General features: G+C 41.5%; 1 protein-coding gene across 2 annotated transcripts in view; it reads left to right on the top strand.

Moving 5' to 3' along the window:
* The first annotated feature begins 348 nt into the window (after nt 1-348).
* The window catches only part of ntng1b (netrin g1b), an 82,923-nt gene continuing 72,419 nt past the window's right edge, over nt 349-10,852 (top strand). For both annotated transcript variants that reach the window (XM_018753322.2, XM_018753320.2), the window contains exon 1: nt 349-810. The gene's annotated coding sequence lies outside the window, so the exon portion shown is untranslated. The remainder of the gene's footprint in view (nt 811-10,852) is intronic.

Below are 10,852 nucleotides of genomic sequence, written 5' to 3'. Positions count from 1 at the left end.
CGGCGCCGCCACTCTTCTTCCAGTTGTTCCAGAGTTTCAGGGTCCCGGCGAGAAGAAAACGGCGGGAACAAGGACGATGAAGATGTTGGTGAACATGCCGCGCTCGACAAATCGCGCGTAGAAGAGAATTTCGGCGCAGGAATGAAGGAAAGCACAGAGTGAGTGTGTAGAGAGGATATTACCACCAGTGAAAAAAACAGCTCGAGCTCTATGATCACCATTCCCAGAGTCTGGCAAGAGTTCACAGAGAAACTCAGTCACAGTGATGCTTGATGCCGTTCGGTACTTGGGCCGGAACCCCTGGATGTGAAGACAGAAGAGAAGTCAAGAAGAGTGAGCTGAAGAGGAGGCGCTGACTGAAGGAAGAGGAGTTTGAAGTTGCCCTATCAGGAATTGTTCTTCTGTACTTTTGCGCTGACATCCCATGCGGAGCCAGGAGCCGAGACCCTGATTTATTACTCGGTTTTTATTTATTTATTTATTTATTTTCCGAGATTCTGGCATCGGCTGTTTCAGTTTCTCAAGCTCGAATAGATGCCGCCGTCTCGTGCTGGGGATTGATGTCCACGGCTTCACCCCTTCTCCATGCAGCGAGCTCTTTAAAGTCCAGCGCCGTCAACTTTCTTTGCTTCTTCTTGCTCTTCTTGTTGCCGTTCGTGCGCCCTGTCCCCATCAGATCGTCGGATTGAGCGCATCGGGCGCATCCCTAGTCTTAACGCCAACCCCGGCGGTCCTCCTCAACTTGTTGAACACTTCTTGAACGCTGGATTCCCAAACAAACCTCCATCCTTGAAGGAGATCTCTTCATCTGTAAGTATTTCTCCCTGTGAACCACCAGCTGTCGTTCCGAAATCATTGTAACAACCTAAAGGAATTAGCGCGCCGTTGCTTTTCCGTTATTGCCGCTGAATCTTACAATTAATCGCCTCTCAGATCCCAAATAGGCGAAATGACCAGACACCACTAGTTCATCTGAACTTGTGCATTAATAGTCGGGACCCAATAAAAGCAGTAGCGAGTTTTTTTTTTTTTTTTTTTTGCCACCAGTTACAATTAAGCAGTTATTTATTTGCCCGACCGTTTCCTGCTTCTCTTGGGTCCTATTTTATGAATGTAATAATTAGGAGTTTTCTTATTAAACGTAATTGATAGGACCGGCAGGTTAAATTTCGTTTCCAAATTACCGGTCGCCCTCTGGTGGGATATTACGGGTTTATTACGAATTAAATCTCGGGTTAGTGAGTCTTCAGAAGAATTTTCATTAATTGTTACTTACGCGATCTGCTAAATGTACTTAAAAGAAGTCCTGCATAGGAAGCGATAAAAGAAGTCCCGCTTGCCCTGTAATACTGGGCTTCTACGTTATGGTGAGATTTTTTTTTACAATACAATATATTTTACTATGATCATCTTGAATGTGAAGGATTTTCATCTGCAGAAAGAAAGAGCTCATCTTTAAGGTTTATCATCTTTTTATATAGGTTACATCTGCTACCAAGAATATAGGTCACATCTGAAAATATATGCAGTTTAACTTAGTTAGTGGTTGTAAACACACAGCAGTTCATCTATTTAAGTATAATCTAAGAAATTTAGAAAAAAAAACTAAGAAATTTAGAAACAAACCTTGACTCCTCTTTTCAGGCTGAAAATGAAACCATTTCAATCAATTCAATGTATTTAGCGTAACATTGGCTGTTGTGGACTTTTGGGTTTTCGGATATACAGCTGACAGTCTTGCATTACTAAACCCATCTGACAGATAACCCTGTGAGATATTTCTGGTGCAGATGTATAATGCAATGGATCATACTTTACTCCCAGTAGATGTTCACACTTTTACCCGCTGATTCTCTTTGTACATCAGCAGAACTTGTACTAAAATGTTGAACAGGAAAGTTTTTGTCAAGTTCAAAGAATCTCTGGCTATTTAAAATGTAGCTCTTAGTTTTTGTGGCATGAGTTTTGCTGTTTTCTGGGTGGTAAGCTCTAAAAGCATGTTACTTCTGGCGTTAATTAGAGGGTCTCATGGTATGTTACGATGGAAGAAGAGTTACTGTGCCCTTCCTTTAGTATAAGGGTGTCATGGGTGTGAGAAGGTGGCAGAGGTACCACTATCGAAACAGGAAAGACAGCAGGATCTGTGTTCCTTGGTGCACTTTTTGTGGCAGACGTTTTGTTTTTGGTGTTAGGGAAACAGACCCATGAGTTGAATGAGACGGTGCATGTGGCATCACAGGGACACGTCGTTCGTGGTGCAGCTCCTTCTCACCTCTTAGCTGCACGCGGTTGGAACAGCACACAAAGGAATCAGAGTCACAGCAGCGACTGCTCCCTGCGATAACTCTTCACCTCTAACAATGTTCAGCTATAACTGAGCTGTGTTTATGCCTGAGCAATTTGTAGGTGTTCACTGTGGATAATGACCACGTTTTGAAAAATGCATCAAAAAGATGTGGTCTTCTCAACAGGGGCAGTAGCTCAAATCTCAGGTGGGATTCCCTCTTGTGCAATTAGGCACAAGAGAATAACAGTAAAGGCACAAACAAAATGTAACATGCAGTCTTGTAAGAATTGTCTCCATGGTTTTGAAAAAAATTCATACCAGGCAAGATGGTTTGTAATAAGCATGTTCAGATGAATTTCTGACTTGTCTTTTATTGACCAAACCTCTGTAATGCTTGCAGAGGAACACTGCTTATTTATAAAGGTGTTTATAATCACTGAAGTGATTTTAGCTACAGAATTTAAATTGTTGTTTTTTTATCTGTAAACTCAAAGGTGCCAAGCCCTCATATAATTCTAGCTTGTGTTTCAGATGCTGATTTTTTAAAAATTTTTTTTGTAAAATTTGTGCAACCTTGGACACTTATGGGTGAGCAGGGAGAGGAGAGAAGAAGAGGCAGTGGGGATAGGGGTGGTGCAGTACCAGAACTCTTTCCTCTGACATCCAACAACTGGTGTAATGAGAAAGGGGCATGAGATAATATTGGTCAATTTCACTGTCCACACTAGATCGCTTCAGATAGAGGGAGAAAAGGTTTAGGATTAAGTGAGTGGAGTATGAACTGCTCTCAAGTAACTGTAGTCAGTAGTCATAAGATTTCACCGTTTGTGTCTCAGTCTCTGTGCTGAGATCCAGCTACCCCTTGAAATGGAAAGCAGGTAGATGTGTGGAAGTGCCATAGAAATGGGACACAAAAATCCTACCAGGATCTGTTTTTGCTGGTTTCATCGAGCCTTTGTTGTACTGTATTTCTTGCTTTCTATGAAAAATGAGATTTCCCACCATCCCATTGGTGAAATAATGATCCTCAAATTTAAAAAATTGTAAAATTGTCATCTAATCACTGTGGGTCACTGAGCTTTTAAGTGTTGTACTGGGCATTTTACGAGTACAGTATTTGAATATGCTCAAATTAATTAATGACATCTATCAGAATTCTAATAAATGAAAGGACAAAGAAAAGTATAAATCCAGTGTACTCATGTAAGGCAGAGTTCACATCTTGCGTTCATCTCCGTGGAAAACTGGCAACCATTTCCTGTGAGCATGTTGGCTGTCGTGCTCAGCATCAGATTTGCCAGCTTTGCTCAGAAAACAGACGAAGCCACACATCATCCTTGTCTTTCTGGTGTACTGTATGATGCTGCAGAAAGTGACTGCTTCTGTATAAGAATTCATATGATAGTATTCCGGTATAAGGATTCATGGTGATGCTAATAATGCAATAAATACTAAAACAAATTATTTGGCAAAAAGAAAGAAAAATTCTGACAGTTTGAGTTCTACAGGTTTTAGAGTACACTTACATGTTTGCAAAACCATGCGTTGAGGCGTTCGGTTGTTCGCCAAGCTTGGCATTTAGGTTGCAAACGTTTCATCACCAGTCGAGGTGACATCATCAGTGCGCATCAGACCACCAATATTTTCTATGATCTTCAACCATGTGTTAAATTACAGGGAAAATGTGGCAAACACTGTTTTTCATAATGATCCGTAGTTGGACAATACAGTCTTGGGCATTGAAACGTGAAATTTCAATTTTCGGTCTTCTTTCACAACCACGTTGCCCCAATACCAAAGCCACAGTGTGACTACTGTTGTAAAGCACACACACACACACACACACACACACACACACACACACACACATTTTCAGAACCGCCTGTCCCATACGGGGTCACGGGGAACCGGAGCCTACCCGGTAACACAGGGCGTAAGGCCAGAGGGGGAGGGGACACACCCAGGACGGGACGCCAGTCCGTCGCAAGGCACCCCAAGCGGGACTCGAACCCCAGACCCACCAGACAGCAGGACCGAGGTCCAACCCACTGCGCCACCGCAGTCCCCCTGTTGTAAAGCCTTGTGTACATTTGCGACCAAGCTTAGTTGATAAAATTATGTCCCACAACTCTTTCTGCCCATTACAAGTGATGAGAAAGTATGTGAAGACAGAAGCCTTGTTTAAAATGCGGTGCAAACAGCCCCCAGTATCCCAGGATAATGAGATCCAATTCCAAGTGCAGAATAACGGTCAAGGAGACCTTATCTGAATTGTAAACATGGTGGAGGACTGGGCCCTGTGACCTTTGCTGCTCCATCCCTTATCTAGCCCTTTATCGGTGTGAGTTCCTTCCACCCATCTCCCCACTGTAAAGCACACGCACCCAGATCAGTTTCTGCTAAGCACTGACATTTGCTGATATATATTATGTCTGTAAAGTAATGGAACGCTATTTATCATATCTATTTCCAGGCCAGGAACTGGAATATCTTCTCCATCGACATCTCTACATTTAGGAACTGAATTGTCTTTATCCATTAACTGTCTTCCCTTAGACAGTACACATTGTATCTTTTATCGGGATTGTCATCTAAATACAGGTGATAGTCACTATGAAACCTGCGTAGAGGAATAAAATTATACTTGTCTTAATACATCCTCAAAAAATGTGTAAACTATGAAAGTTGCCATGGATGCCTGGAATTCCTTTAAAGCCAAATGCATGTGACTGGTATGCTGTCTGACATCCTTACCAGATTATCATGAAGCCGTATGCTGACACAATATTTTCATGTGCACTGCAGTCATTTTTAAAATAACTGCCAAATAAAGAGTTTTACTTTCTCTCTCTTTTCTAATTTAAAAAGTGTCAATGTGTTGTTGGGTATAATGAAAAACCCTTTCCATAGGAACAGATTCTTTTAATCTGTGTGATTGTTCTTGAATGCCACGACAACTGTACTCCCGCCATGGGTTTCTTATTTAACAGCTTTGCAGCAGAGGAATAATGAGAAATAAAGCGGGAGGATGAGGGAGTTCAGCTACACGGCTGTGGATAAGGCAGGCTCGTGGTGTATGTAGCAACATTGAGCCTATGCCACCATGAAGCAGGGATGGATTTGTAACTGGGGAGCTCTGCTGGGAGTTAACTGATTAACCCTTGAGTTGTGTGCTGGTCATATTTGACCCATATGCAGCTTCTATCATAAATCTAGTTTCTTTCATCTGATTGCTATAAGGCTTAACGGCATCCTCCACACCAGCCATGCAAGAACACAAAATTAGTGACTACCAATTTCACAGAATGTTACATGTTTTATTCACATTTTGTAAATTCTTGGTGTTCACCGCCAATAAGAAATGAATGGCTAAGAGTCCAATACAAAGCAAAGAACATCAAACACCGAACTCGGGAGTTCACATATGCAGGTGGTATCATGTCAGATAAATGGCATTTATCCGATGCTTTTCTCCAAAGCAACTTTCAGTGTTATGTACAATTCTTTACGCATTTACACAGCCAAAGTCATTTTATTGGAGCGATTATGGGTAAATGGAAAAGATCAAGGGCACCGGAGCAAGAGGTGAGATTCCAATGTGCAGCCTCCAAGTCCAAAGTCAAATGTTCTAACCGCTATGCCACCTGCTGCCTTGAGGGCTTTAAGACTATAAATTCTAAAAAGAAGTCTAGAACTTCTGATAATGACTTGGAATTAAGATGTTTAAAAGGTCTAACAAAACATTAGGTGATAATTAATTTCTAAACTCTTATAATGGGCCATCCAATTTTGGATGGGACCATAAAAAATTGAAAGCTCTTGACAACAATCGAAGGGTTAACACAGCACAACACAATATCTCCAAGGTCATGTGCTTTCCACCCCATCCCTCTAAGCTGTGATTGTGGTGAAAAAGGCAACCAGCCCATGCTGAATGTATTGGCTGTGTTTACTCCCCATGGGCAGTTGGGGATCGCAGTGTACAATATACTGTATGTCAGTGTCATTTGGAAAGTTCATTCAAAATATACTATTGCATGTCTTTTTTTTATGAGCACTTCAGATAATAAAATTGGCTCTCAGAACAAGACATCACATTACATTTTAAGAACATTTCACCATGGTCTGTCCACCATCTTACCAAGTTACACATGTATTTGTTATTAAAGCTATTGATTATAATGTATCTATGAATGCATGAAAGTGTCACCAAACATTGCACATTATTTACTTATTAAAAGAAAGTTAGTTCATCCTGAACACACTGTGGTATGTTCACAAAAAATTTCATTTAATCAGACTTGTTCCACTGTTTCAGTTTAAATACACACACTGGCTACAACCACTTTTCCCAAGCAGGGTCACAGCAAACCAGATCCTAACCCAACAACACAGGGAGCAAAGCTGGAGGGGGAGGGGATACACCCTGGACAGGATGCCAGTCCACCGCAAGGCAACCCAAGCAGGACTCAAACTCCAGATCTATCACACAGCAGGACCTGGTCAAACCTGCTGCACCACCATGCCTCCCTTAGTTCATATACTCTACTCGGGGGGTGCGGTGGTGAAGCAGGTTTGGCCTATGCCTGCTCTCTGGTGGGTCTGGGGTTCGGGTCCCGCTGGGGGTGCCTTGCAATAGACTGGTGTCTCATCCTGGGTGCCTTGCGCCCTGCGTTGTCGGGTTAGGCTCCGGTTCGCCATGACCCCGTTCAGGACAAGAAGTTGTAGGTATTGTGTGTGTGTATTTAGTAATTCATTGTTATAGTATATTTAATATTTCTTTGTATTTAATTGTACATTTCTTACCTTATTTAATTTCATTGTAAAAAAAATTCTAGTGTTGTATATATGGCTATAAAATATTCTAGTTTAAAACTGTAATTTAAAGAGCTGAGTACTGGAGTAGGGTACAAAGTTTGTCCTATTCTGGACCTCAGCAGATGGGTTCTTACAGAGAGATAAAGCTTCACACACTACAGGGACTTCAGTGTCCACCAGATGTCCAGAAATAGCTGTGCATGGTGGACTCCAGGGGACCATCGCAATGCCTTGCTGCCTCAGAGCCAGCAGTCCTCACCTTATTTACTGGTCAGTTTTATGGCCGGAGGCTTGGCAGACTGCAGGAGCTGCAGCTGGCTGACCAGAGTGCCTCAGATAGCCCTGTCTGTCAGAGCAGCCAATGTTAGTGTGTAATCTCATATGTTAACATACAATAGGAGCACTGAGTCCAGTGCATGAGTTTGTTTTTATGCGGGACACCAGATTATCATTAAGTATTAAAGACATGATTATTAACTCCTACACATTTTTTAACAGAAGAATTCTTGGTGAAAACGTGTCCTTCAGGTCTTTGATAATCAGGCCAATCCCCATGAACGTGCATTTTTGTGTTTCTGTGCATGTATGAGCACACTTGTATGTTCCACCTCTCAGGTGTCCCTCCACACTGACTCCTAGTAAACTGGTACACAGTTCTTATTCTGGGCTCTCCTCCTTCTCCCAAAGCATAAAGTCATTTGTAAGAACATTTGTTTTGTGTCTGTGAGTATATGTATGGGCCAGCTGTTAGTGCAGCAATTAGTGCTGCTGTCTTTGGACCCAAAGGTTGCAGGTTTGAATCCCACCTCCAGTTATAGTACCCTGCAGCAAAGCACCTACCCTAAATTACCCCCCTATATAAATGAGTAAGTAACTGTAGGTAGTTTAACATTGCTGGTTGCTTTGGAGAAAAGCCACAGCTAAATGAAGAAGTGTTTTGTGAGGGGGGTCACTTGAAAATATAACTTGCTCGGGTTTGCCTTCTTTGCTAGATGCCCACAGTCTGAAAGTCAGTCATTTTAAAACTGAATGTATGTTAACAAAACATATATGTACATAATTATTACACAGACAAGAAAATCCTAGTAAAACATGAAAACAGAATCCAAAAAGTGAAATTAAATAATGAATTAGTCAACCATGTTACTTTGCTTTTCTGACAAAAACCCATAAGAAATTCATATTTGCCAGCCAAATGTGAATGGCACCATACCCTTCTGTCTTCTTTATCTTTGCAAAACATCAGACTCTGTTATATTATCTCAGATGCTAATTAACACCAGAAAAGAATTATAGAGAAGGCTGGTTGACAGAACACTGAAATTTTGTCCAGTAAGACTTGTCAAAGATGTGGGTGATAATTAAAGAGATGGCACACTCAGAGCAGGTCATTACAGACTATCGACCCTGGAAAAGCACCCATAGCACCTCAAGTAATTTAAAACGATGCGAGTAGCACTTACCTCAGCATATGATCAGACTTCACTAGCTACGTAATCTTACGCAACTATGCTTTCATTAGCTATTTCTTTTCAGTTTTTTTTTCCAGCTTAGTCTGTCAGTTTGAAATTTCTATTTGATAATTATTGAATTCATAAATTGTTCATTACAGAATTTTTATGCTAATCAGTGAAAGCTCAAAGAAGTGATTAGTCCTCCATCAGCAACACAGCAATAGTAGGAAATAACATCTAAAATAATTATTAGTCTTTTACGTTTGTTACTTAATTTAACAGACACTTTTTTCCAAAGTGACTTCCAATGAACACTATGTAGTGTTACCAGCCCGCATCTTATTCATCCTAGGTGACTTACACTGCTATATACACTACTTACAATGAGTTACTCATCCATACATCAGTGAAACACACTCTGGGTCATCACATACTTTGGGTGACTTAGTCACAGTCCATCTTTTAGGAGCTGATAGGAGTTAGCATAACTTCTGCAAAAAACTCAATGTTGAATAAGTGACACTAACCTATTTGAACAGACCCAATATTATAATAATGTTTAAAACAGTGACTAACTGTCTAAACAGTTTGGTGATTTGTCTAAACAATTACATACACTAAATAACTTTCAAACTGTCACGCGGAACCAAGGACGCGGGGGCAGCTGGACTCAAGTGCAGGATTGGTCGTCAGTAACCAAGGCAAGTTCTCATTGTCGGGGACGGGCGAAGAGTTGGTCGATCAGCGGTCAGAGTGAGAGTGAGGATCCAAGGACATGGTCAGGGGACGAAGCAAAGGGTCGAAAGCCGGGAAACAGAGACTGAAAGCAAGGGACGAGGAAGAAGTAGACATAGTGCAGGAGAGACGGTTGTCTCAGCAAGATTCTGATTGTAAGGGAGCTGAGGAGGGTCTTTTAAGGGTCCGTGTACTGATTGGTGTCAGGTGCTGTCAAGCGTGATGTGGGCATGGACATGACAAGTAGTGACACAGGTACCACATTCTTACCTGGCTGGCAGTGTGCTGCCCTTGATGTGTGGTGTGGTAGTGACACAGGTCAACCAGTAGTATTGTGTTACACACTAAGTGATACTACTTAACTGGCTCAGTTAAGGAACTGAACTGTTGCAGTTATACTTTTGTAGAGGCAGCGGATTGCATAGTGGTTAAAGCTGCACACTTGCATTCAAAAGCTCCACATTCACATTGTACCCCTTCTGCTATAGTACCCTTGATCAAGGCACTTAGCCTGAATGGAAACATTAGAAATCACCCTGCTGCATAAATGGATAAATCATTGTATCAAGTATCACTGGAAAACTGATTTTGCTGTGAACCCTGGTGTGCAGTTTATACAAAGGAAAACTGGTGAACACACAAAGGACAGAGGACACAGATTTTGGTTTGGACTAGATTTAGTCTTTTTTGCTCTTTGAAGATATTTGAGGCTTCTGTGGTTAGTAAGTACAACAAATGGGTGAGTGGCCCCTTCCAATCAGTGTCTCGATTCCTCCAGTACTAACCTAATTGCCAATAGTTCTCTATTTACCATGTTACAATGACCTTGTATAGGCAACAGCTTGCACCAGAAGAAAGAACAAGGGTATAATTAAGGAGGTTTTCCATGTCTTTGTGACAATTACCACACCTAGTTTTACCATAGAAGCATCCACTTGTATTATAAACTGTTTAGTGGGGTTAGAAGGTCTTAAAATGGATGTACAGGTGAGTCTGTCCTTCAGATCCTGGAAAGCTCTTTTCGACCATGCCACCCACTTTGGTTTCCTCTCAACAGAGCAATTAAAGATGCGCCACCATGACACTTTGGTGGAATATTCACCATATTTATGGGTTTGGAGCTTCTACTGCAGTAACTAGTCAGTAAAGGTGTAAGCAGATGGAACTATCCACTATTTTTGAAGAGACCAGTTCCAGGAAATTACTGGCCCATGATTGGGTTGACCAAATACTGGACCATACATGGCTGGCTTATCCACCGACTGGGTAGGCCTAATAGTAAAGGGTTTTCTGGTGACTTTATCAAATGAAATAACAGGGATTCTTTATAACACAAACCCACCAGAACAGTAACAAACTCAATCATAGTGTGCATAATACCTCTGCCAAGCTGTTGCCCATGTAGGTGCTGATACAACATGTAAAACCACATTTCTTAACTGATATGCCCTTAGAGGCAGCTAATGATAAATCAATAAAATTTCCAGCAACCCCAGAGTCCACTGAACCCTATACATTAAAACATTGCTCAACCCAAGAACTCCTGGCTGGTAGCAGT

The sequence above is a fragment of the Scleropages formosus genome, chromosome 3, assembly GCF_900964775.1.
Source record: "Scleropages formosus chromosome 3, fSclFor1.1, whole genome shotgun sequence".
NCBI classification, from domain to species: Eukaryota; Metazoa; Chordata; class Actinopteri; order Osteoglossiformes; family Osteoglossidae; genus Scleropages; species Scleropages formosus.
The sequence above is the reverse complement of the archived record's forward strand: the minus strand, read 5'-3'. Positions and strand labels throughout refer to the sequence as shown.